This window comes from Bos indicus, chromosome 2, assembly GCF_029378745.1.
Source record: "Bos indicus isolate NIAB-ARS_2022 breed Sahiwal x Tharparkar chromosome 2, NIAB-ARS_B.indTharparkar_mat_pri_1.0, whole genome shotgun sequence".
Taxonomy (NCBI): domain Eukaryota; kingdom Metazoa; phylum Chordata; class Mammalia; order Artiodactyla; family Bovidae; genus Bos; species Bos indicus.
In genome coordinates, this window is record NC_091761.1 from 37,893,490 (window position 1) to 37,921,430 (window position 27,941).

The 27,941-nt window shown below is 38.5% G+C and overlaps 1 protein-coding gene and 1 long non-coding RNA gene across 8 annotated transcripts in view; one reads left to right on the forward strand and one right to left on the reverse strand.

The window, feature by feature from the left end:
- CCDC148 (coiled-coil domain containing 148) overlaps positions 1-27,941 on the forward strand; it is a 301,195-nt gene that overhangs the window by 18,789 nt on the left and 254,465 nt on the right. For 2 of the 7 annotated variants that reach the window (XM_070767653.1, XM_070767658.1), the window contains exon 2: positions 13,801-13,893. The exons of the other annotated variants lie outside the window; for them this stretch is intronic. The gene's annotated coding sequence lies outside the window, so the exon portion shown is untranslated. The remainder of the gene's footprint in view (positions 1-13,800; positions 13,894-27,941) is intronic. 7 annotated transcript variants of the gene reach the window in all.
- LOC139176246 (uncharacterized) overlaps positions 10,337-27,941 on the reverse strand; it is a 32,081-nt gene continuing 14,476 nt past the window's right edge. The window contains exons 3-4 of the long non-coding RNA XR_011560671.1: positions 15,220-15,326; positions 10,337-11,860 (exon numbers count right to left, since the gene is read on the reverse strand). This is a non-coding gene — a long non-coding RNA (uncharacterized lncRNA). The remainder of the gene's footprint in view (positions 11,861-15,219; positions 15,327-27,941) is intronic.

Below are 27,941 nucleotides of genomic sequence, written 5' to 3' on the forward strand. Positions count from 1 at the left end.
ACAGCCATCGGAGAGAAACAACTCATATGAGCATCCTGGAATAAGTCTATAGTTGTTTTAATTTGCACAATAATAGCTAACACATATCATTTACTGTGTGCCTGACACAGTTGCAAGCACTTCATATATATTATTTCATTTAGTCTCTTTAAGAATGATATGAGGTAGATATGCGCTTCATCCTACATGCGTGCTAAGTTGCTTCAGTCATGTTTGACTCTTTGCAAGCCCATGGACTGTAGCCCACCAGGCTTCTCTGTTCATGGGACTCTCCAGGCAAGAATACTAGAGTGGGTTGCCATGCCCTTCTCCAGGGGATCTTCATGACCCATGGATCAAACACTCATCTCCTGCGTTGGCAAGTGGGTTCTTTAACACTAGTGCTTCCTGGGAAGGTCAATTATCATCCAGTTTATAGTAAATTATGGCACAGATAGTCACTTAACTTGTCCAGAATTGCTCAGCTACCAAGCGTTAGAGCTGGGATTTTAACCTTGGTATCCTGCATCCAGAGTCTACACTTAAAAGCAATATATTCATGAAAGATTTAGAATTGAGTTTCTAACTTCCAAATTATCTAGTTTTCTGATGAATCTTTATCTTTTTTCCTGTTTCATATTTTCTCTTAATATTGAACATTAGGATGGAAATGTGGAGTGTTATTTTAAAATAAACTTTATTGACATATTTACATTAAAAAGTACCTATTTCAAGTATAGTGTGACAAGTTTTGACGTATCAGTCACCTATCTAAGCATCAACACAATAATTTTCATCACTTCAACAATTTCCCTCACCACCCCTTCCCAGGCAACTATTGATCTGCTTTTTGTCATTTTAGATTAATTTCACATAAATGGAATCATACTGCATGTAGTCTTTCTGACTTCTTGCCTCAGCAGAGTGATTTGAGACTCAGCCATACTGTGTGTATCATTATTCATTCCTTTTTATTGAGTAGAATTTTTTGTTATATGTATATGCTACAATTTTTAATCCACTTACCTGTTGATGGACATTTGAGTTGTTTCAGTTTTTGGTTATTATGAGTAAGCTGCAATGAACATTTGTGTACAAATCTTTATGTGTTTTGTTTCTCTTGGACTTGCTGGGCCCTATGGTAGTTTTATGTTTAGCTATCTAAGAAACTGCCAGTTTTTCAAAGTAGCTATTCTGTTTTATAGCCCTGAAAGCAATGCATGAAGTTCTAGTTGCTCTACAATCTTGCCAACACCTGGTATATGAATACAGTTGACCACTGAACAGCAAGTGTTTGAACTGCAAGGATCCATTTATAAGCAAATGTTTTTCAACTTATGTATCACAGTACTGTGCTACCTGCAGTTGCTTGAATCCACAGACGCAGGATCTTCCAGGGTCAACTCTAAGTTACATGCAGATTTTCAACTGCTGATTTCAGAGTTTTACATGCAGATTTCAACAGATAGTTGGTGCCCCTAACCCTTGGGTTGTTCAAGAGTCAACTGTATTTTGAAGTTTAGCCATTCTAATGTGTGTGTTGTAGTATTTTATTATGGTTTAAATTTGCATTTCCCTGATAACTAAAGATATTGAACTTTTTTTTCATGTGTTTATTGGACATGTCTATGTCTTTTGTAAAGCATCTGTTCAAATAATTTGTTAAACTTGTTTTTTAAAGTATGTTAATTTCCAAATATTGAGGGATTTTTCAGCTTTTATCTGATACTGATCTCTAATTTAATTCTATTCAAAATTTGATTCTGTTCGGAGAACACACTCTATAAAATCTTAAACTCTATTAAGTTTTTAGACTTGTTTTGAGACCCAGAATATGGTCTACCTTGGTTAATATTTCATTTGCACTTGTAGTGAATATACATGTTGCTGTTGTCAGAATGTTCTCCAGATGTTAATTAGGTCAAGTTGTTTGATAGTGTTATATACATATTTTATATTCTTACTGATTTTCTGTCTACTTTCTATTAATTATTTGGAAAAGAGTCTTGAATTATCCAGCTATAACTGAGAGTTTATCTATTTATTCTTTCAGTTAAAAATTCCTTCTTTTGTTTCATGTACTATGCCATTCATTTACTGGATGTAAACATTTTAGACTTAATATCTCTTCTTGATGAATCAAACCCTTTATCATTATGAAAAGTCCCCCTAATCTCTGGTAATATATCTTATTCCAATATCTTCCTTCTCTGATTATTATTATATCACTCCAGATTTCTTATATTTACTTTTGCATGGATATATATTTTCCCATCCTTATACTTTTATCCTATGGTTGTCTATATTTTTAAAGTATATTTTGGGGATAGCATATAGTTGACTGCAGCCATGAAATTAAAAGACACTTACTCCTTGGAAGGAAAGTTATGATCAACCTAGATAGCATAATCAAAAGCAGAGACATTACTTTGCCAACAAAGATTCGTCTAGTTAAGGCTATGGTTTTTCCTGTGGTCATGTATGGATGTGAGAGTTGGACTGTGAAGAAGGCTGAGCGCTGAAGAATTGTTGCTTTTGAACTGTGGTGTTGGAGAAGACTCTTGAGAGTCCCTTGGACTGCAAGGAGATCCAACCAGTGCATTCTGAAGGAGATCAGCCCTGGGATTTCTTTGGAAGGAATGATGCTAAAACTGAAACTCCAATACTTTGGCCACCTCATGCGAAGAGTTGACTCATTGGAAAAGACTCTGATGCTGGGGGAGATTGGGGACAGGAGGAGAAGGGGATGACAGAGGACGAGATGGCTGGATGGCATCACTGACTCGATGGACATGAGTCTGGGTGAACTCCGGGAGTTGGTGGTGGACAGGGAGGCCTGGCGTGCTGTGATTCATGGGGTTGCAAAGAGTCAGACACGACTGAGCGACTGATCTGATCTGATAGTTGGTCTTTTTAAAATAATCTCTACCAGTTTGATAATCTCTATCTTTTAATGGCAGTGTTTAGATCATTTACTTTTATTTTTATTTTTTGGCTGTGCTACACAGCATGTGAGATCTTAGTTCCCCAACTGGGGATCAAATCTGTGCTCTCTGCAGTGGAAGTGCAGAGTCTTAACCATTGGACCACCAGAGAAGTCCCCTAGGTCATTTATTTTAATATACTTATTAATATGATTGGATTTAAGCCTACCATCTTGCCATTTTTCTTTTGTTATAACATCCATTTTTTGTTTATTTTCTCTACTTTTTTTCTTTTCCTTTGGATTGAGTAGCTTTTAGTATTCTATTTTCATCTCTACCAAGAGATTATCGGTTTGATTTTTTAGTAGTACCTCTAGGATTTATATTTAACTCATCCTAGTCTAACTTTGGAGAAGGCAATGGCAACCCACTCCAGTACTCTTGCCTGGAAAACCCCATGGGTAGAGGAGCCTGGTAGGCTGCAGTCCATGGGGTCATGAAGAGTTGGATACGACTGAATGACTTCCTTTCACTTTTCACTTTCATGCACTGGAGAAGGAAATGGCAACCCACTCCAGTGTTCTTGCCTGGAGAATCCCAGGGACGGGGAAGCCTGGTGGGCTGCCGTCTGTGGGGTCGCACAGAGTCGGACACGACTGAAGCGACTTAGCAGCAGCAGCAGCAGCAGTCTAACTTTAAGAATATTTTAGTAGTTTACCCGTTATGTATAACCATTATCACACAATATTTTCATTTCCCACCTCCTATCGTTTTTCATGGTTATAATTTCTTTTTTATCCATTTATGATGTAAATACCACTACATATATTTTTCATCTGGTATCATTTTTTTCCACCTGGAGAACTTTATTTACCATTTCATGTGGTGCAGGTTCTCCTGGCAACAACATTTTTTCATTTTTATTTGTCTGAAAAATTCTTTGTTTTGCCTTTGTTGTTGAAAGCTATTTTCACTGAGTTTGTAGAATTCTACACTGACAGCCTTTAAAACTTTCTTTTAAATAATTTTATCTATTTGAGCACAAGCATGAGGTGAGACGTGCTGGGTTTTCATTGCTGTGCAGGCTTTTCCGTAGTCGTGCTGCGTGAGGGCTGCTCTCTAGTTGGGGTGTGTAGGCTTCTCGTTGCGGTGGCTTCTCTTGTGGAGTATGGGCCCTATGGCACGCAGGCTTCAGTAGTCACAGTACATGGGCTCAGGAGTTGCGGCTCCCAGACTCTGCAGCACAGACTTAATAGTTGTGGCGCATGGGCTTGGTTGCTCCTCAGCGTGTGGGATCCTCCCAGATCAGGGACTGAACTCATGTCTCTTGCATTGGCAAGCAGACACTTTACCATTGAGCCACTAGGGAAGTCCCAACAACTTTTGTTTTCCATTTAGCACTGTACAGATCTTGTGTCATTTTCTCGTGACTTGTAGTTTCTGACAAATAGTCTGTGATCATTTTTATTTGTGTCTCTCCTCTTATGTTTGTATTTTCTTTTAAACCCTTGAGCCTATTTATAGCATTTATTAGAGGTTTTTTTTCAAGTTTTTTTTGTACTAATCCTATCATCTCTATCATTTCTGTATCTGTTTCTATTTATTGATTTTTATCCTGTTTATCAGTCAGTGTATTTCTGCTTCTTGGTATGTCTAGAGCTTTTTCAGCAGATAATGAACATTTAAATGTTACATTGTTGAACATCTTGATTTCTCTGTCTTAAAATTAGTGCTGGGTCTTGTTTGGTAGGCAGTTAAGACTGTGGATCAGACCAAGGCTTGTCTTAAGCTTTGGTAGGATGAGTGCTGAGTAGTCTTCACTGTAAACAAAAATTAGCCTTGTTACTGTGGTATAACCGCCTGGGGTCACTACTGAATGCCCAGAGTGATTAACAAGGACTTTTTACTCAAGCGGTAAGAAGTTGAACATCTCCCATCCCTCTGTGAACTGTAGTAACTGCTCATCTTACATTTTCCCATTCAATGTTTGCTTAGATTTTGACTGTTTTCTCCCCTATACACACCTCTTAGAATTCAGCAAAGACTCAAGAAGAACCATATTCAGATTTATGGAGCTGACTTTCTGCATAGCTCCCTTCTTTTATGGGACTCTACTCCTCAAGCTTCTGGATACCTTAGCTTCTCTGATGGCTGGTGTCTGACTTTCAAATTTACTAATGCTTGAGAACCATTCCTCCTATTGCATGGTCTAGAATATACCTCCAGGCTGAAAGCCAGGGAAATCATGACACTCATTCAGCTTGTTTCTCTTTTCTCAGCGATCATGGACACTGTTCTCGAATGTGTTTCTATGTTTTCACATGGGTTTCATAAATTTTGTGCAGTTTTCTAGTTGTTTCAGTGGAAGGGTAAGCTTGGTCTCTGATACTCCATCATGATCAGAAGCAGAAGCCTAATTTGTTATTCTTAATTTTGCTGCTGCTGCTGCTAAGTCACTTCAGTCGTATCTGACTCTGTGCGACCCCATAGACGGGAGCCCACTAGGCTTCTCTGTCCCTGGGATTCTCCAGGCAAGAATACTGGAGTAGATTGCCATTTCCTTCTCCAATGCATGAAAGTGAAAAATGAAAGTGAAGTCGCTCAGTAGTGTCCAACTCTTAGCGACCCCATGGATTGCAGCCTACCAAGCTCCTCCGTCCATGGGATTTTCCAGGCAAGAGTACTGGAGTGGGTTGCCATTATTACTACCTTAATCCCTCAGAAAAACCTTTCAACAGTTTGTATTTTTGTATATGCATGTGGTTATGCATTGGATACCCTTGACTCCTTCTTTATTAAAAGATTCTCTTCCACTGATTTCTTTAATAGATCCTGGTCTGACTTTCTTCCTTCTTCTATTGCCATTTCTTTTAATACTCATTTTCAGGTTCATCATCTTATACCCGGGTATTCTAAATTTAGAATTTTTTTAAGCCTTAGTTTAGATCCCTTTTCCTTTTTATTTTGTCTTTCTGGAAAATCTCACCTATAATAGTAAAGGTCACCAATGACCTTCAACCCTCTATTTCCAGCCTACATCTCTCTTACATACTCTAGACCCTCCTACCTTCTTGGATATCTCTTAAGGCAACTCGAAGTCAAGTTAATAAAATTGTGATCTTCTCACCTGCCCGGACGCCAGCCTCAAGACCTGACCCTCTTCCTGTATTTCGTACTTCAGTGAATTATTTGTTGTTCAATCACTCAGACATGTCTGACTCTTGGCGCCCCATGGACTGCAGCATGCCAGGCTTCTGTGTCCTTCACCATCTACTGGAGCTTGCTCAACCTCATGTCCATTGAGTCAGTGATGCCATCCAACCATCTCGTTCTCTGTCGTCCCCTTCTCCTCCTGCCTTCAATCTTTCCCAGCATCAGGTCTTTTCTTATGAGGTAGCTCTTTGCATCGTGTGCTGATTATTGGAACTTCAGCTTCAGCATCAGTCCTTCCAATGAATATTCAGGCTTGATTTCCTTTAGGATTGACTGTTTTGATCTCCTTGCAGTGCAAGGGATTCTCAAGAGTCTTCTTCAACACCACAGTTCAAAAACATCAATTCTTCAGCGTTCAGCCTTCTTTATGGTCCAACTCTCACATCCATACGTGGCTACTGGAAAAACCATAGCTTTGACTAGATGGACCTTTGTTGGCAAAGTAATGTCTCTGCTTTTTTAATATGCTGTCTAGGTTTGTTATAGCTTTTCTTCCAAGGAAAGTTTCTTCTGGTGAATTATAGCTTCACCCTATCCACTTGTGTAGGCTTCCTTAGTGGCTGTGGTAAAGAACCCACCTGCCAATACAGGAGATACAGGTTCAATCCCTGGGTCAGGAAGATCTCCTAGAGGACGGAATGGCAAGCCACTCCAGTATTCCTGCCTGGGAAATCCCATGAACAGAGGAGCCTGGTGGGCTACAGTCCATAGGGTTGCAAAAGAGACAGATACAGCTTAATGTCTAAACAACAATAACATCTACTTGTGTTGGTCAAAAACCCGAGAGAGACTTGGACAGTTTCCTGTCCCTTATTTCTCTGCCATCCCTAACTATGCCTCTCTGAGTATTTTCTCCATCAACAAGCCCTGTAAGTTTCACCTCATAAAATTTCTGGACTCCCTCCATCCATCACTATTGCCACTGAATTAGCCCAAGCTAAATATCACCTCTCATCCGACCTACTAAAACAGTCCCTTACCTGTCATCTATGTATTCCTGTCTAATGATCTACCCCAATCTGTTCTCAACACCTCAGGTTAAAATAATCTCCCAAAATGCAGATCAAAGCATGCCACTGATTTCTCGAATCTCCTCAGTGAATTCTCATTGATTTTAAGGCAAAGGCTTTAATCCTAAACAAAGTCTAAAAGGCTCTACAAGTTTTGGCCCTTGACTACCACTCTTTTTCTGTCACCACAGTACCCTATGCTCTCCAGCCACATTGGCTTTCTTTCAGTCCTTGGGAGATGTCACCTTCCTTATTGCCATAAGATCTCAGCATTTGCAATTACCTCTGTTTGGGGTGTCTTTTCCTACTTTTGACTCATACCCTTCTCAAGTTTAATCCTTATTTATAGATTTCAGCTCATGTCACCTCTTCAAGACAGCCTTTCTCTTCCTTTAAACATGAACTTTGTGTATATTGGTATAAAACTAATAATGCCACAGCCACTTAATCCCCAGGGGAAATAAGCTTCATGTCTTCAGCATTAGGTACTACATAAATATTTGTTGAGTGAATGAATGAATGGGCCAGTGATTGGATTGCCTTTTTATTTTTATAGACTCATGAGCAAGATAGATCCTAAATAAATATTTATTGACCATCTTATGAATGCCTAATGTGCATCATTTCTTGTATTCTGCGTGATAGTTTATTTATAGCCTTTTAAAAATAAGTTCGGGGACTTCCCTGGTAGTGCAGTGGCTAAGACTCTACACTCCCAATGCAGGGGGCCCGGGTTTGACCCCTAATCAAGGAACTAGATATTCCACATGCCACAATTAAGAGTTCGCATGCCACTACTAGAGATCCCATGTGACACAACTAACAGATCCCACCCACAGCAATGAGGATCCTATGTGCTGTGACTATAACCCAGCACAGCTAAACAAATAATTAAGTAACTTTGTATAATATCATATAAGAAACAAATCACCAGTCCAGGTTTGATGCGAGATACAGGATGCTTGGGGCTGGTGCTCTGGGATGGCCCAGAGGGATGGTATGGGGAGGGAGGTGGGAGGGAGGTTCAGGATTGAGAACACGTGTACACCTGTGGCCGATTCATGTTGATGTATGGCAAAACCAATACAATATTGTAAAGAAATTAGCCTCTAATTAAAATAAATAAAATTAAAAAAAAAAAAAAGTAAAAATTAGTTCATATGACACTGAAAATAATGGCAAAGGGAGTTCCCTGGTGGCACAGTGGTTAGAATTCCAGGCTTTCACTGCTATGTCTTCTGGTTTGATCCCTGGTTGGGAAGCTGAGATCCTGCAAACTGCGTGGCAGGGCCGAAACGTAGCATAGAAGATATAATTTTGTGTTAACTTTCATTATGAATGCAGATTCTTTTTAAAAAATATTATGAGAAGATTTACCTCCTAGAGCTGTTTGCCTTTTTCTTTCTAGGGGAAAAGCCTACTTTCAAAATATTTCAGTCAGTTTTCAACCATACACATTTCATGTTTTACAAAGAAAGTGATCATATCAAGTTTCTCAAGAAATAAATGGGCTTGTGGAGGTAATTCTGCCCTCTTTCCCCTCTCACACAGTACTCCTGAGCACCGTAGCCTTACTCTGCCAGTGCATTTTCTTTCTTTTTTTAATTTACTTATTTTAATTGGAGGCTAATTACTTTACAGTATTGTGGTGGTTTTTGCCATACGTTCACATGAATCAGCCATGGGTGTACATGTGTTCCCCATCCTGAACCCTCTCCCACCTCCCTCCCCATCCCATTCCTCAGGGTCATCCCAGTGCACCAGCCCTGAGCATCCTGTCTCATCCATTGAACCTGGACTGGCGATCTATTTCACGTATGATAATATACATGATTCAATGCTATTCTCTCAAATCATCCCACCCTCACCTTCTCCCACAGAGTCCAAAAGTCTGTTCTTTACATCTGTGTCTCTTTTACTGTCTCGCATATGAGGTCATTATTACCATCTTTCTAAATTCCATGTATATGTGTTAATATACTGTATTGGTGTTTTTCTTTCTGACTTACTTCAGTCTGTATAATAGGCTCCAGTTTCATCCACCTCGTTAGAACTGATTCAAATGCATTCTTTTTAATAGCTGAGTAATACCCCATTGTGTATATGTACCACAGCATTCTTATCCATTCGTCTGCCAATGGACATCTAGGTTGCTTCCATGTCCTGGCTATTGTAAACAGTGCTGCGATGAACACTGGGGAACATGTGTCTCTTTCAATTCTGGATTCTTCAATGTGTATACCCAGCAGTGGGATTGCTGGGTTGTATGGGAGTTCTATTTCCAGTTTTTTAAGCAATCTCCACACCGTTCTCCATAGTCTAACAGTACATTTTCATTGTCCAGCTGAGCTGTTGGTTATTATCACATGTGTGCTGAATCCCATGTTTAGTGCTTTAGAGTATCAAGAATTTTCAAAATAAGTATTAGTAAATAATGAAAAACATGTATTACCATCCTGTCTTACAAATTAAAAATTGATGCCCAGAGAAATTAAAAGAATTGCTCAAAACCTTAGTTACTAGTGCCAGATACAGGATTTATGAAGTTCAAAAGTTGTATCCTCTCTGCTACAACTCCGAAGTCTACTGTGGGAAATTGAGAGTTAACTTCAAAATTGTCTGCATCTTGGACTTTATGGCATCAAATTCTGTTAAAGAATTGTGTTGTTTTTTTTTAAAAAAATGTTTCTTTAAACTTCTATGACTCATTCTTAATGTAACCTTTCTACAGTAATTAAATTTTCATTGAGCTATTTCATGACTTTATTATTAGGCCTTGTGATTTTTAATTATTTGGAAATCAATAGAATTATTTTGATACTTGCTTGTTTCCAAATATTAAAAGCTAAGTAATTTAAGCCTTTTCACTTAGTCAGTTAAAACATGATCTTGGTATTGATTAGCATATAACTCTATTGACCTTCCATAGAAAAACACAGCCCAAAGCGAAAACTAATGCTTCCTCTGGCTTAGTTTGGGTTATTATCTTCTCAAATTGTAAAAAGCAACATACAGTATCAAGTTTATGTTCTGCTTCTATGTAACCCTTCTAAAAGTTAAAATGTTTTCTCTTATAGTGCATCTATTCATTTACTAACTCATTTGTTCATGTAGAAAGCAGTTATTGAGTGCTTCCGCCATGCCAGGCATCATTCCAATTATACACAAGACAGACGAAATGCTTGTCCCAAAGATTTTTCTATTTTAGTTAGGACAATCAAACAATGAAATGATGATAATTACTGGTGGGCAAATAAATGTACAGGGTGTTCTGATAAAGAGGGTTGGAGATGGTGGGGGCAGGGGCTTTAATTTGAGCAGAATGATCACATAAGGTCTTTTGGTGGAGGTGACATTTGAATCAAGACCTCAACTGTAAGGAGTGGGTCATTTGAGATCTACAAGAACTACTTTCCAAACAGATGGACCAGACATAGAGGAAGGAATGGGAGGTACCAGGACTAGACAAGTATTGCTGGAACATAGTGAGTAAATCTGGAAAAAGAGGCAGGGGTCAGATCTTGAGGATTTCAAATAAACTTATCATCAGTTTTTTCTGAAATAACATTATTGATATTATTACAATTGCCTTAGAATTAACTGTATCATCCTGGCACTATTTATTACTTATGCCACAGAGAGGAATGTATATTATCACAAAATTTTAAGAATTTAAAGGTTCCTTAAAAGATACCTAATCTAACTCTTTCATCTCAGAGATAATGCATTTTTAGCCCAGAAAAATAAAGTGGCTTATAGTAAGTAACTCAGCAAGACTGGTCAGGCTAGGATTTTAGTTCAAGCTTCAGTATTGTAGAGCCCAATGTTCTTTCCAGAAAACAGTTTTTAAGAAAACATTAACTTTTAAAAAAATTTATGGCATTTGTGTGGCTCTCCTGTTTTCTATTAAAGCTTTTAAAGATAAGTTACCATAATTTATTATTACCAGTATTTAGGTACAAGTAATTGATTTAAATTCGGATTGTGTGTGTGTGTGTGTGTGTGTGTGTGTGTGTGTGTGTGTATATATATATATATATATATATATATTAATCATTGGTCAAATTCTTTTATCTATAAAAGCAGAATAATATAGATGTTAACTTAGTGTCTTTTCATTTTACTTTCATTGTACCATCTGAACAGGTTCTTAACCTGGTGTTCTTATACTCCTCCATCCATGGGATTTTCCAGGCAAGAGTACTGGAGTGGGGTGCCATTGCCTTCTCCATCTTACACTCCAAGGGGTCTACAAATAGGCTTTGAGTTTCTTTCAGCTAACCCTCTGAAAGGTGCACAACACTTTACATGCTTGTGAATATCATTTTGGGTCCTTCAGGAAATAGACATCAAGACAGTATCAGACAAGCTCAACTATGAGGAAACTCCTATGGAAGATAAAGGAGAAGGGAGCAGGAGTAGGTAGCAATGAGCCCACAGTGCAGGTCTGACACCTGTGAAGGGAGAACAAGAAGGAAGGATTGGGTAGAAAGTCTCGAACTGTAGTACAGCTTCAAGAAAGGCTCAGCCAGGCTGATGAGAAGTCCCTAAGGACAAGTTGCTTGTTGGAAGCATCCCAGGTCAGGCAGAAAGGCACTGGCACTAGTTCGACTGCCATCCTCAGTTATTGGTTCCATGCCACCTCAGGGGAAGTGAGGTTTTGTTGTGACTACTGTCATAGATCCAGGGGTGCAGTAGATGGGGCTGTCCAAAAACTCTTCTGGCAGGAGTTCTCTATATAGGATAGAGAAGGATATATGAGCAGTGCACTTACAGGGCTATCACGCTATACTTATGTGCATTCCTCTGGGAAAAGTAGCTGTGACTTTTGTCTTATTTGCAACATGTTTGGGTCCCCCAAAATGTTCAGGACCATTGACAGGTCTGACACAGAAGTGGTTATGTTGTAGGCCTCAGAAACCAAAGTATTAATACCAATTTTCCTGCCAGAGGCCAATAAATAAAGAGTCATTCACCAAACTATTGAAAATTGTGCCACTGTTTCCATTATTTCTTCATGAGTAGCAGAGACATGCATATTTCTCATATGTATCACAGTGAAAACAAGCAGTGTCAGAATGCTGATGACAGGGATATATGGTAGGTGTGTATGCACTTATTTTTCCTTGTGCTATGTGCTAAGTCACTTCAGTCACGTCAGACTGTGCAACCCTATAGACCATAGCCTGCCAGGTTCCTCTGTCCATGGGATTCTCCAGGCAAGAATACTAGAGGGGGTTGCCATTTCCTACTCCAGGGGATCTTCCCAACCCAGGGATTGAACCCACATCTCCTGTGTCTCCTGCATTGCAACCGGATTCTTTACTCGCTGAGCCATTGGAGAAGCCATTATTTTTCCTCAGAAAGCACCAAAAATTCAGAGCATGGATGGTGGAGACAGAATTCCTGGGTTCATACAGTTATTTTGCCACTGATTAGCTGCTTGAACATAGGTAAATTGTTTTACCTCTCTGTGCCTTAGATTTCTCATTTCTAACATGGATAGAATAATAATAGTGCCTGAATCCTTGGACTGTGGGGAGAATTCAGTGAGATGACCTCCAGAAAGTTCCTCACACAGTGCCTGACACATAATATCCCTGTGGTGACAGGCTCTTGCTGGCTGAGCACTGTAGCCATTGAAAATGTGAACGTTGGGCGTGAATGATGGGAAGGACCCTTTGAAGAGTCAGCTGTTCTAACACATTTGAAAATTATTCAGTGAAAAAGAAGTGTCTCTGGGTTGGTAGTATTTGAGGAGATATTGATGTTTTCCTTTGTGCTTGTTTGTTTTTTTAATTGAAAAAAAATGATTTTGCATTACAGTTCAATTTTATCTCCAATTCTTTGACACATCTACTTTTTAAAAATGTTATTACTGAAGTATAGTTGAACACATCCAGGGCTTCCCTGGTGGTTCAGATGGTAAAGAATCTGCTTGCAATGCAGGAAACCAAGGTTTGATCCCTGGATCAGGAAGATGTCATGGAGAAGGGAATGGCTACCCATTCCAGTATTCTTGCCTGGTGAATCCCATGGACAGAGGAGCCTGGTGGGCTGTAGTCCACGGGGTCGTAAAAAGTAGGACATGACTTAGCTACTAACAGTAACTGAACACATCTGTTTTTTTAAAACAAATTAGAACTCTAAAGGTGATTTTCATTATTTCTGGTCTAAACATTTTCAGTAAAGCAGATATGATAAAGGGTCAAATGAGCATTTAAAAATTTAAATAAGCATTCACAAATTATTTAGTCACTGGCAAACTAGTGCAAGGACCAAATCTGGCCAGCAGACTATTCATATAAATAAAGCTTTATTGTAACCATGTTTTTTAGATTAAATATTGTCTATGGCAGCTTTAGGGCTTCTCTGATCACTCAGTGGTCAAGAATCCGCCTGCCAATGCAGGAGACATGGGTTTGATCCCTGGATTGGGAAGATCCCCTGGAGAAGGAAATGGCAACCCACTCCAGTATTCTTGCCTGGGAAATCCCATGCACAGAGGAACCTGGCAGGTTACGATCCATGGGGTCACAAAAGAGTCAGACTGGACTGAGTAACTAAAACAACAGCAAACAATGGCAACTTCAATGCTGCAATAGCATTGGATAGTTATAAACAGGTTCTACAGTCTGCAAGGCATAAAGTATTTATTATCTGATTTCTTACAGGAGAGCTTGTCAACCCTGGATTTAGTTAACCCCAGATTTTAAAAATCAGGAGGAAATTTTTAAAAAAATCTGAAACAGGATGTCTTCTTTAAGGTAGGAATTGTGCCTTCACTCATCATTTTATCCTTAGTTCCTAGCCTAGAGCCGGGCTTATAGAAGATATTAAACAAGTATCTGTGGAATTGAATTGATTACATTAATTTTAAAAATTAAATACTTAAAATTAAAAAGAAGTTTCCTCCTGTTATGTTGTTATTAAGGTTGGCACTGTAGAGTAAACTAGCAGAACTAGCCCATTAGAATGACCATTATAAATAATCTCCCTGGGTGATTTGTAATACATTAGAAAAAACATTCCTTTTGTGAAAAAAACTATTAGTTTAATGGAATCATATGTTTGAGAAAGAATACTTGACCCCCTGCTGCTTCTTTTAATGTTTTGCCTTTTATGCTAAGATTCCTTGAATAATTTCTTAATACTTTAGGCATGATCATCAAATTCCAAGACTCATGAACATGAAGTTCTCCACGTATTTTCAGTAAGTGTATTGTAGTATCTGGTTTGGAAAAATTGAGTAGAAAAACCTTTGTACCTATCCGGTTACAGATGTATTACAAAATTAATTTTAATATTTGTTGCATTTCTATAAAGATCAAAGTGCTCTAAACTATTGTAATTATTCATCATTTGTATTCAAAATTTTGCAAAGAAAGGAATCTAATTTTAGAAATGATACTTTTAAAAAATTAGTGTATGGACTTCTGGCTTTCCTTCGAGTCCATTCATTTTTCTGTGTTGGAACAAATATTAAGTTTGGAAATTTTTTCACAAAATGCCTCTTATTGATAAGAATCACCTGTGATACTTGTTTCAAAAAAGTTCCAAGGGGAAAGTTGAATAGCTAGAACACAGAGGATTGTAGGGGCAGTGAAACTATTCTGTTTGATACTATGGTGGATACATGTCATTATACATTTGTCCAGATCCATAGAATGTTCAACACCAAGAGTCAACCTTAATGTAACTATGGACTTTGGGTAATAATGGTATGTCAAACGTAGCTTCATCAGTCATAATGAATGTACCATTCTGGTGGGGAATGTTGATAACAGCTATACATGTGTGGCCCAGGGAATATATGGGAAATCTTTGTGCTTTTCTCCAAAGCTTACTATGAACCTAATGCTGCTCTGAAAAAGTAAAATCTTAAACAAAAATTAATAAAATTCCTAAACCTCCTAAATTTCCATTCAGTATTTGTGGGGTGGGGTCCAGTCCACAATGATATATCACTTTTAAATATAAATACTCCAAGTGATTCACATCATCAGAGAAGTTTTAGGAAATGCTACTATAAAGAATACCTTCACATTTAAAAAATCATATATGAAGTGATTTACTAAGCTTGAAAAACTTACATGGTCCTATTGATATACTCCTACCATTGATGAGAGAATGTCATATTGAGTGAAGTAAGTCAGATAGAGAAGGAGAAACATCATATGACATCTCTTATATGTGGAATCTAAAAAGAAATGATACAAATGAACTTATTTATAAAATAGAAACAAATTCACAGACTTAGAAAACAAGCTTAGGGTTGCTCGAGGGGAAAGATGGGGGGAGGGGATAGTTAGGGAGTTTGAGATCTACATGTATACACTGCTATATTGAAAATGGATAATCAGCAAGGACCTACTATACAGCACTGGGAACTTTACTCAATATTATTTATGAACTAGCCTGGATGGGAGGGAAGTCTGGGGGAGAAGGGACACATGGATATTTATGGTTGAATCCCATTGCTCTCCACCTGAAACTCTCACAACATTGTTAATTGGCTATACTCCAATATAAAAAGAAAAGTTTAAAAAAAAGAATGCCTCCACATTTAAAAAAATCATACATGAAGCAATTTGAGTAAGCTCGAAAAACTTACCTGATCCTATTAATATACTCCCACCAATGATGAGGCCATTTCAATATTTATACATAGAATTTAATATTTGTACTTTAAAATACTAAATATTAAAAAAATTTATCAATTACTTATAGTGAGTTTCTTTTGATATTTCAGTCACTGACCCTCCTTCAATATTTTAAGCATATTTGGGTCAGAGATTTCCCCTGAGAAGTTGATGAAATCTGTGTAATCTCTCCCCAGGAAAGTTAGCACAAAATATTTTTGCATATAATCACAAGGTTTCTACTTATCCTGACATATAATAATGGACTATGACTATGGACCAGTTTAAGAAATATTCTTCAGTTGGAGCCCCTTTGTTTTTAATTTTGCTCTATATGTAAATGTGTTTACCCTTTGTTTGTTTGTTTTTTTTTCCCATCAGGTGCTATAAATTTAATAATTGTGTCAGTATCCTGACTGTATGTATCTCTCTTTCCAGTTAAATAGGACATATATCATCATTGTACTTCTTTTGCTTAATATGTCCTTTAAAAAGTAAAAATTTCACATATTTTGATACAGCTATGGATTTGGGGGATGCCATTTATGGAAAGAGCAGGAAGTTGACAATTTGTCAGTATAATAGAGGGACAGTTGCATTGAGACTGGGTGACCCCAGGTAGAGTATGAGGGAAGGAAGAAGGTGCCTGGGGAAGGAGCTAAAGTACCAGAAGCCAGCAATGAAAAACAGAGGGCAGACCAGAGTCCAAGGGGTGAATTCAGAGGAAGCTGGCAACGCAAGCCCTTGATTCCTCCCTGGTTTCAGAAATGGGAATTCAATGAAGGATGCAAACAGCTTGGGTGGCAGATGGCTTCAGAAAGAACTGTTTCAACCCAAATTTGAGCCATGTATCGAAAACTCAAGCAGAAAGAATCTTGTTTTCTTCAAGGTTTTAGGAATGAGGTCAGTGGGAGAGACAGAGAGAAATGTTGAGTGGGGCAGAGAGGGAAGAGGAAAGGAGAGAGAAATGAGACAGATTAGAGACAGAAAGAGAGAAGTTCGGCAAAGAAACCACACTTGTATTAATGTAGACAAAACTGGGCTCATTGATTATGCTGGAAATGTCATCTGCCTACCTGGCTGTAATGTCAACAGCATGTACTTCAAAATGATTTCCTGAAAGTGTATATTTGTAGTGTTCCATGCCTCACTGTGAGGGGAAGAGTATCGGAAAATGCAAGGGGGCCAGTCTCTTACCTGTATGCCAAACTGGATGCAGGGCTCACGCTAGCCCTTAGAACGCATGTGTGAATGAGAAACAGGCAGACACAGTCCCACACCAGGATGTGTGGCTTACTCAGGAGCACGGTTGAGATTTCAGCCCCGTTTCTCTCCACTGCCAGACCTGTTTGTTCAGGAAACTCCCTGCCCAAAGCTTTGAGTTCGCGCTGTTACAAAAAATTGAATTTCTGCTTAGGCTTAAGCAGTAGAGCAAATGAGAGCCCTTGGATCTGTATAAAGACAGTGTAGGTCTCTTACAAGTCAGAACTTCTACTGTAAATATTGTAAATTTTTTTTTAGGATTCAAATTATCCAAGTAAGTATGAATCTGGGCAGTAAGGTCATAGAACAGTCAGGTTTAGGGGAGATGTACCTTGAAGTCAAGGAGGAAGAAGACACTGGTCCATCTACATCACAGAGAACCACCCTGGCAGTTAGTCAAGATGCAGATGTTTCAGATTGTTCTCACATCCATAAACTAGTTACAATTTTCATATTTTCACAAATAACTACAGAAATAGTTTCAGAAGTTACCATGTTCATATTGTTACTGCCTTTTTTGTAATTTCTTGTTAATCTTTTCTGTTTTTTTCCTGTTTCTTAATGAAAATAAAGAAAACACAAGTATGCATTTTTGTTTTTCTCGTTTTCCTTAAAAAACAGGAAAAATATTTAAATTCTCCCCGTTGTGCCCCGTTGTGTCTTTCTACTGACTCATTTGTCAGTTGGTAACTTACCTCTTCTTTGCAAAAAGTTTCAATGAACTGATCTACATACATATTCACAAGGGCTCCATAACGTTATCAAAATTAACAAAATGTATATACTACTATTAATATATATAAAATGGATAACCAAGTATCTACTGCATAGCACAGGAAACTCTGCTCAATATTTTGTAATAGTTATAACAGGAAATAATCTGAAAAAGAATATATATATATGTTACAAGATGATTTAAAATAAACATTCATTGGTTTCCCTCTTACAAATGTCAGGGTGGAATTGGCTAATTTTCTGGAAGCACAATGCTTGTGTTAAGGATTTCGGATAGGAAGGCTGAGCCACTCTAGTGACTGGAATATTCTGGAGTACTGTCCAGGTTACTGCCTTCCTGGTTTGATGATTTAGATAATTGCTGCGCTATTTCTTTTAAAAATTTTAAACTGGTTTAATTTCTAGCACGAAAGCTATGCTGAAAACACCACATGGAAAAGTGTATATAGATCTAGGAAATGGTTAAGGATATTTCATGATAAATGCAAAGTTTAAAAACTCAATTTCAAAGTCTTATGTAAATTGATGTTGCAAAGGAGTGTGATCTGTTTAAATTTAGAATGCTGAAACAGTTTGGGTATTAACAGTTGTTTTTGGTGTGATCCAATCTTCAACCAACTGATATTTTCAGTTAGCTTGAGTTCTTCCTCATTGCTAATATTTCTGTTGAGGGGTAGCTTGGCATCCTCATTTGCTTATACAGTTTGTACTTCATGTTGCTGCTGCTGCTAAGTTGCTTCAGTCATGTCCAACTCTGTGTGACCCCATAGACAGCAGCCCACCAGGCTCCCGCATCTCTGGGATTCTCCAGCAAGAATACTGGCGTGGGTTGCCATTTCCTTCTCCAATGCATGAAAGTGAAACATGAAAGTGAAGTTGCTCAGTTGTGTCTGACTCTTAGCGACCCCATGGACTGCAGCCCACCAGGCTCCTCCCTCCATGGGATTTTCCAGGCAAGAGTACTGGAGTGGGGTGCCATTGTTGCTTATCACTAAAACCTCACTCCTAGTCCCCAGTATTCTATGCAACTAGACTGTGCTCCATAGACAATGATTAGATTGACCTTCCATCACTACCGTCATATTGCTAATAGAGCGCCCTTTCAACCTCAAAGTATCTTAGATTAGATAAGAAATCATGTGGTCCCTCTAAGATTTCTCAGTGATAATAATGGCTAACTTTTGGGGACATTTGCTCTCCACCAGGCACTATGCTAAACTCTGCATATATGATTTCATTTATAACTGAAAGTTAAAGTCACTCCATCGTGTCCAACTCTTTGCGACCCTATGGACCAAACAGTCCATGGAATTCTCCAGGCTAATATATTGGAGTGTGTAGCCTTTCCCGTCTCCAGGGGATCTTCGCAAAACAGGAATCAAACCCAGGTCTTCTGCATTGCAAGTGCATTCTTTACCAGCTGAGCCACAAGGGAAGCCCATTTACAACTTCATTTATAACTGAATATAGCCTCATTTCCATTCAGCAACTAGTGTTATATTACAAGAGACAATGGAAGCTAAGAGGTTAAGTAATTTACTCATGTCATACAACTAGTAACTGAAGAAATGGACTTGAATTTGGGCCTGTTTAATCCACACAATGACTGTTTGTTACTGAAACTGTGATATTAGGACCAGTTTGTGGCTACCAGCGCCCAAGTTAGTTTGGCAGCAGCATAAGGAGCTGTGGACCACTGAGTGTCTTTTGATGGCCTTAAATTTATTCAGCCCATTCATCTGATAAATAACTTAATTCTAATAAATGACAAAGCAAACAAAGAATTTTTTTATTGAGCCAGGACTGATAATCTTGACAGTGTTATGTTACAATGGCGTTTTAAATTTTGTGCTAGCTACCATTTTAATTGTTCAGTTTGATGGGTGCATTAGGGACAGTGGTTCACTGTTTCACTTTGGAAAAGCTGCTCTCTGTCAGGTTTGTGAACAGCTTTATTGTTTCATTCACATAAAGGTCAGTAGCTCTAAAAATACAGACTTTAGTGGGTGATATAATAGATATTTTATATGTGTTGCAGGTGCTTTCTCCCATTGATTGAAATGAGTACTTTAGTACCTTCTGGAGAGAAGATGTACGTGTGTGTATGTGTGTGTGTGTGTGTGAGTGCGTGCATGTCTTGTTTGAAAGCCCAGTCTCAGAAACTTATACACTAGATTTTTCAAATCTTTCTTAAGAAATATCAACATCCCTTGTGAATGAATCTCTTACAAATCATTGGGTTTGATAGGCATTTTTGTCTGTGTAACTTCGAAACACAGACTCTCAGTCAGAAAAACAGAAGAAAGATTTGTGGTGGGTTTTGTTTGATTTAAAAAATTGAATCGATTGATTGTTTAATTTGGCAACCTTACAGGTAACTTCAGCTTCAGCATCTTTAAACCTATCTCAGCTTTTTCCTGGGCAAAGAGACTATTTCTTTCCTTTTATTTCTTTTCTTAGCTTGATGAAGTGTTAAGATTTGTGCATTTCGAAACAGGCCATTTAAAAATGAAGAAGCCACATTGTTGAGTTCACTGGACTGGGAGCCTTAGAGACATGTTCTATTCTCAGCTCTGGAAAAATCTCTTAAAGCAGAATCACATGACCTGAAAAACAATATTACTGTAGCTTGAGATAGTACATTTTACTTTCTAATCAGCTGTTGAAATCATAGTATTAACTGGAACGTTCTTGGCAAAGTTATGCTAGCTATATAGGCATGTTCTAAATGCTGGCAGAGAATATTCCTTTGAGTTACATTTTTTCTACAACTTTCAAAGGTCTCTTCTTGACTGTAGTCCTTCATCCTCACTAGAATAATACAAGATTAATCTATCCATTGGGAGGATGAAGATATATTGAACGAAGTTACTACAAATACCCTATGGAAATGTTAACACCTCATAATCCCCAACTCTGGCGGTTGGGGTGGTGGTGAGGAAATTGGGTTCCTCTGTTCTATAGGTGGGACTCTTGGTGACCCCATGCCTAACACTCCAGGGAAATTAATTTTTTAGCTATGCTCTTCTAGGCTTTGACATATGTTTTCCTTGACCTTTTTCTTCTGTATTCAACCAACCCATATCTGCACTAAAAATAAGAAACAAAGAATAAATAAATAAAAAAACTTCCTTAAAGCAAGAAAATTTTAAAGGAAAAAAAAAAAAACAAACTTGGAAACCACACAGTGAACAAAAGGCAGTTTCTGAAGACAGTGCAGTGAGCAGTGCAAAGTAATGGGTTTCAGAAGAATTAAGTTCTAACAAGCTGCACCATTTACTAGATTTGTGCCTTTAAGCACTGGTGTAATCTCTTCATCTCTATTCATCTGTAAAATAGGAGAATTTCACTTCCTGCAGCTAGTCTGAGATCAAATGATAAACAGGAAAGTACTTTGTAGAAGATGGATATTGGCTTTTGGGTTGATGATGAACCTCTTGCCTTGGGGGTGTTGAGTATATTCAGTGCACAACCCAGTTGTTTTTCTCCACTGTATGGAAACCCCTAGGAAAAGTAATTTCAGATTGTGTGCCATCACGTGATCTCCCTTCCCTCTGGTCTTGTCTTGGGTTCTCTAGTGGAGGTTGGGGCTTGTCTGCTCTGGCCACAGCTTGTACTCCATTACCTCTTGACGGCCTGCTTTCCCAACCTCTCCCTCTTGCTCTGCCAGTACCTCATTCCTTTGTCTTCCCTGGGGCAGTTCTAATTTGTGGATACCTCCGTTGCCCCTGGGAAGTTTTCTAGCTTAAAATCTTTTTTTTTTTCTGGTTGTATGATTTTATTTTTTAAAAGTTTATTTATTTTAATTGAAGGCTAATTACTTTACTATATTGTAGTGGTTTTTGCCATGTATTGACATGAATCAGCCATGGGTGTACATGTGTTCCCCATCCTGAAACCCCCTCCCATCCACCTGCCTCCCCATCCCATCCCTCTGGATCATCCCAGTGCACCAGCCCTGAGCATCCTGTCTCATGCATCAAACCTGGACTGGCGATCTATTTCACATATGATAATATACATGATTCAATGCTATTCTCTCAAATCATCCCACCCTCGCCATCTCCCACAGAGTGCAAAAGACTGTTCTATACATCTGTGTCTCTTTTGCTGTCTTGCATATAGGGTCATCATTACCATCTTTCTAAATTCCATATATATGTGTTAGTATACTGTATTGGACCGGAGAAGGCAATGGCAACCCACTCTAGTACTCTTGTCTGGAAAATCCCATGGACGGAGCCTGGAAGGCTGCAGTCCATGGGGTCACGAAGAGTCGGGACAACTGAGTGACTTCCCTTTCACTTTTCACTTTCATGCACTGGAGAAGGAAATGGCAACCCACTCCAGTGTTCTTGCCTGGAGAATCCCAGGGACGGGGGAGCCTGGTGGGCCTCTGTCTATGGGGTCGCAGAGAGTCAGACACGACTGAAGCGACTTAGCAGCAGCAGCATACTGTATTGGTGTTTTTCTTTTTGACTTACTTCACTCTGTAATAGGCTCCAGTTTCATACACCTCATTAGAACTGATTCAAATGTATTCTTTTTAATGGCCGAGTAATATTCCATTGTGTATATGTACCACAGCTTTCTTATCCATTTATCTGCTGATGGACATCTAGCTTGCTTCCATGTCCTGGCTGTTGTAAATAGTGCTGCGATGAACATTGGGGTACATGTGTCTCTTTAAATTCTGGTATCCTTGGTGTGTATGCCCAGCAGTGGGATTCCTGGGTCATATGGCAGTTCTATTTCCAGCTTTTTAAGGAATCTGCACACTGTTCTCCATAGTGGCTGTACTAGTTTGCATTCCCACCAACAGTGTAAGAGGGTTCCCTTTTCTCCACACCCTCTCCAGCATTTATTGTTTGTAGATTTCTGGATAGCAGCCATTCTGACTGGCGTGAGATGGCACCTCATTGTGGTTTTGATTTGCATTTCTCTGATAATGAATGATGTTGAGCATCTTTTCATGTGTTTGTTAGCCATCTGTATGTCTTCTTTGGAGAAATGTATGTTTAGTTCTTTGGCCCATTTTTTTGATTGCTGCTAATGACACCACCCTTATGTAGAAAGTGAAGAGGAACTAAAAAGCTTCTTGATGAAAGTGAAAGAGGAGAGTGAAAAAGTTGGCTTAAAGCTCAACATTCAGAAAACTTAAGATAATGGCATCTGGTCCCATCACTTCATGGGAAATAGATGGGGAAACAGTGGAAAGAGTGTCAGACTTTATATTTTTGGGCTCCAAACTCACTGCAGATGGTGACTGTAGCCATGAAACTAGAAGACGCTTACTCCTTGGAAGGAAAGTTATGACCAACCTAGATACTAAAAAGCAGATGAGACATTACTTTGCCAACAAAGGTCCGTCTAGTCAAGGCTATGGTTTTTCCAGTGGTCATGTGCGGATGTGAGAGTTGGACTGTGAAGAAAGCTGAGCGCCAAAGAATTGATGCTTTTGAACTGTGGTGTTGGAGAAGACTCTTGAGAGTCCCTTGGACTGCAAGGAGATCCAACCAGTCCATCCTAAAGGAGATCAGTCCTGGGTGTTCATTGGAAGGACTGATGCTAAAGCTGAAACTCCAATACTTTGGCCACCTGATTTGAAGAGCTGATTCATTGGAAAAGACTGTGATGCTGGGAGGGATTGGGGGCAGGAAGAGAAGGGGACGATAGAGGATGAGATGGCTGGATGGCATCACCAACTCAATGGACGTGAGTTTGAGTGAACTCCAGGAGTTGGTGATGGACAGGGAGGTCTGGTGTGCTGTGATTCATGGGGTCTCAAAGAGTCGGACATGACTGAGTGACTGAACTGAACTGAACTAAAGTCACTTCCCTGGTGGCTCAGATAGTAAAGCGTCTGTCTACGATGCAGGAGACCCGGGTTCAATCCCTGGGTTGGGAAATTCTTTTGGAGAAGGAAATGGCAATCCACTCCAGTACTATTGCCTGGAAAATCCCATGGACAGAGGAGGCTGGTAGGCTACAGTCCATGGGGTCTCAAAGAGTCGGACACGACTGAGCGACTTCACGTATGTGTGTACGAAGTCGCTTCAGTTGTGTCTGACTCTGTGCGACCCCATAGATGGCAGCCTGCCAGGCTCCTCTGTTCCTGGGATTCTCCAGGCAAGAATACTGGAGTGGGTTGCCATTTCCTTCTCCAATGCATGCATGCATGCTAAGTTGCTTCAGTCATGTCCGACTCTGTGCGACCCCATGGACAGCAGCCCACCAGGCTCCTCTATCCACAGGATTCTCCAGGCAAGAATACTGGAGGAGTTGCCATTTCCTTCTCCATTTTTTGATTGGGTCGTTTATTTTTCTGGAATTGAGCTGCAGGTGTTGCTTGTATATTTTTGAGATTAATTCTTTGTCAGTTGCTTCGTTTGCTATTATTTTCTCCCATCTGAAGGCTGTCTTTTCACCTTTCTTATAGTTGCCTTCATTGTGCAAAAGCTTTTAAGTTTAATTAGGTCCCATTTGTTTATCCTTGCTTTTATTTCCATTACTCTGGGAGGTGGGTCATAGAGAATCCTGCTGTGATTTATGTTGGAGAGTGTTTGCCTATGTTTTCCTCTAGGAGTTTAATAGTTTCTGGTCTTACATTTAGATCTTTAACCCATTTTATTTTTATGTATGGTGTTAGAAAGTGTTCTAGTTTCATTCTTTTACAAGTGGTTGCCAGTTTTCCCAGCACCACTTGTTAAAGAGATGGTCTTTTCTCCATTGTATATTCTTGCCTCCTTTGTCAAAGATAAGGTGTCCATAGGTGCATGGATTTATCTCTGGGCTTTCTATTTTGTTCCATTGATCTATATTTCTGTCTTTGTGCCAGTACCATACTGTCTTGATGATGTAGCTTTGTAGTATATATACCCTGAAGTCAGGTAGGTTGATTCCTCCAGTTCCATTCTTCTTTCTCAAGATTGCTTTGGCTATTCGAGGTTTTTTGTATTTCCATACTAATTGTGAATTGTTCTAGTTCTCTGAAAAATACTGTTGGTAGCTTGATAGGGATTGCATTGAATCTATAGATTTCCCTGGGTACTATACTCATTTTCACTATATTGATTCTTCCAATGCATGAACATGGTATATTTTCCCATCTTTTTGTGCCTCTTTGATTTATGTCATCAGTGTTTTATAGTTTTCTATATATATGTCTTATGTTTCTTTAGGTAGATATATTCCTAAGTATTTTATTCTTTTTGTTGCAATGGTGAATGGAATTGTTTCCTTTATTTCTCTTTCTGTTTTCTCATTGTTAGTGTATAGGAATACAAGGGATTTCTGTGTGTTGATTTTATATCCTGCAACTTTACTATATTCATTGATTAGCTCTAGTAATTTTTTGATGGAGTCTTTAGGGTTTTCTATGTAGAGGATCATGTCATCTGCAAACAGTGAGAGTTTTACTTCTTCTTTTCCAATCTGGATTCTTTTTATTTGTTTATGCTCTGATTGCTGTGCCCAAAACTTCCAAAACTATGTTGAATAGTAGTGGTGAGAGTGGGAACCCTTGTCTTATTCCTGACTTTAGGAGAAATGCTTTCAATTTTTCACCATTGAGGAAAATGTTTGCTGTGGGTTTGTCATATATAGCTTTTATTATGTTGAGATATGTTCCTTCTATGCCTGCTTTCTGGAGGGTTTTTATCATAAATGGATGTTGAATTTTGGCAAAGGCTTTCTCTGCATCTATTGAGATAATCATATGGTTTTTATCTTTCAATTTGTTAATGTGGTGTATTACATTGATTTATTTGCAGATATTAAAGAATCCTTGCATGTCTGGGATAAAGCCCACTTGGTCATAATGTATGATCTTTTTAATATGTTGTTGAATTCTGTTTGCTAGAATTTTGTTAAGGACTTTTGCGTCTATGTTCATCAGTGATATTGGCCTGTAGTTTTCTTTTTTTGTGGCATCTTTGTCTGGTTTTGGTATTAGGGTGATGGTGGCTTCATAGAATGAGTTTGAAAGTTTTTGGAAGTTTACCTTCCTCTGCAATTTTCTGGAAGAGTTTGAGTAGGATAGGTGTTAGCTCTTCTTTAAATTTTTGGTAGAATTCATCTATGAAGCTGTCTGGTCCTGGGCTTTTGTTTCCTGGAAGATTTCTGATTACAGTTTCAATTTCCGTGCTTGTCATGGGTCTGTTAAAATTTTCTATTTCTTCCTGGTTCAGTTTTGGAAAGTTATACTTTTCTAAGAATGTCCATTTCTTCCAAGTTGTCCATTTATGGGCATAGTTGCTGATAGTAGTCTCTTATGATCCTTTGTATTTCTGTGTTGTCTGTTGTGATCTCTCCATTTTCATTTCTAATTTTGTTGATTTGATTCTTCTCCCTTTGTTTCTGGATGAGTTTGGCTAATGGATTGTCAATTTTATTTATCATCTCAGAGAACCAGCTTTTAGCTTTGCTGATTTTTGCTATGGTCTCTTTTGTTTCTTTTGCATTTATTTCTGCCCTAATTTTTAAGATTTCTTTCCTTCTACTAACCCTGGGGTTTTTCATTTCTTCCTTTTCTAGTTGCTTTAGGTGTAGAGTTAGGTTATTTATTTGACTTTTTTCTTGTTTCTTGAGGTAATCCTGTATTGCTATGAACTTTCCCCTTAGCACTGCTTTTACAGTGTCCCATAGGTTTTGCTGTGTTTTCATTTTTTTTTGGTTCTACGCATATTTTGATTTCTTTTTTGATTTCTTCTGTGATTTGTTGGTTATTCAGAAGTGTGTTGTTTAGCTTCCATATGTTAGAATTTTTAATAGTTTTTTTTCCCCTGTAATTGAGATCTAATCTTGCTGCATTGTGGTCAGAAAAGATGCTTGGGATGATTTCAGTTTTTTTGAATTTACCAAGGCTAGATTTATGGCCCAGGATGTGATCTATTCTGCAGAAGTTTCCATGTGCACTTGAGAAAAAGGTGAAATTCATTGTTTTGGGGTGAAATATCCTATAGATATCAATTAGGTCTAACTGGTCCATTATATCATTTAACATTTGTGTTTCCTTGTTAATTTTCTGTTTAGTTGATCTATCCATAGGTGTGAGTGGGGTATTAAAGTCTCCCACTATTATTATTGTTAATTTCCCTTTTCATAGTTGTTAGCATTTGCCTTACATATTGCAGAGTTCCTATGTTGGGTGCATATATATTTATAATTGTTATATCTTCTTCTTGGATTGATCCTTTGGTCATTATATAGTGTCCTTCTTTGTCTCTTTTTACGGCCTTTGTTTCAAAGTCTATTTTATCTGATATGAGTATTGCTACTCCTGCTTTCTTTTGGTCTCCATTTGCATGAAATATGTTTTTCCAGCCCTTCACTTTCAGTCGGTATGTGTCCCTTGTTTTGAGGTGGGTCTCTTGTAGACAGCATATATAGGGGTCTTGTTTTTGTATCCATTCAGCCAGTCTTTGTCTTTTGGTTGGGGCATTCAACCCATTTACATTTAAGGTAATTATTGATAAGTATGATCCCATTGCCATTTACTTTGTTGTTTTGGGTTCAAGTTTATACACCCTTTCTGTGTTTCCTGCCTAGAGAAGATCCTTTAGCATTTGTTGAAGAATTGCTTTGGTGGTGCTGAATTCTCTGAGCTTTTGCTTGTCTGTAAAGCTTTTGATTTCTCCTTCATATTTGAATGAGATCCTTGCTGGGTACAATAATCTGGGCTGTAGGTTTTTCTCTTTCATCACTTTAAGTATGTTCTGCCATTCCCTTCTGGCCTGAAGAGTTTCTATTGAAAGATCAGCTGTTATCCTTGTGGGGATCCCCTTGTGTGTTATTTGTTGTTTTTCTCTTGCTGCTTTTAATATTTATTCTTTGTGTTTGATCTTTGTTAATTTGATTAATATGTGTCTTGTGGTGTTTCACCTTGAGTTTACCCTGTTTGGGACTCTCTGGGTTTCTTGGACTTGGGTGATTATTTCCTTCCCCATTTTAGGGAAGTTTTCAACTATTATCTCCTCAAGTATTTTCTCATGGCCTTTCTTTTGGTCTTCTTCTTCTGGGACTCTTATGATTCTAATGTTGGGGCATTTAACATTGTCCCTGAGGTTGTCCTCATTTCTTTTAATTCTTTTTTCTTTTTTCCTCTCTGCTTTATTTATTTCTACCATTCTATCTTCTACCTCACTTATCCTATCTTCTGCCTCAGCTACTCTACT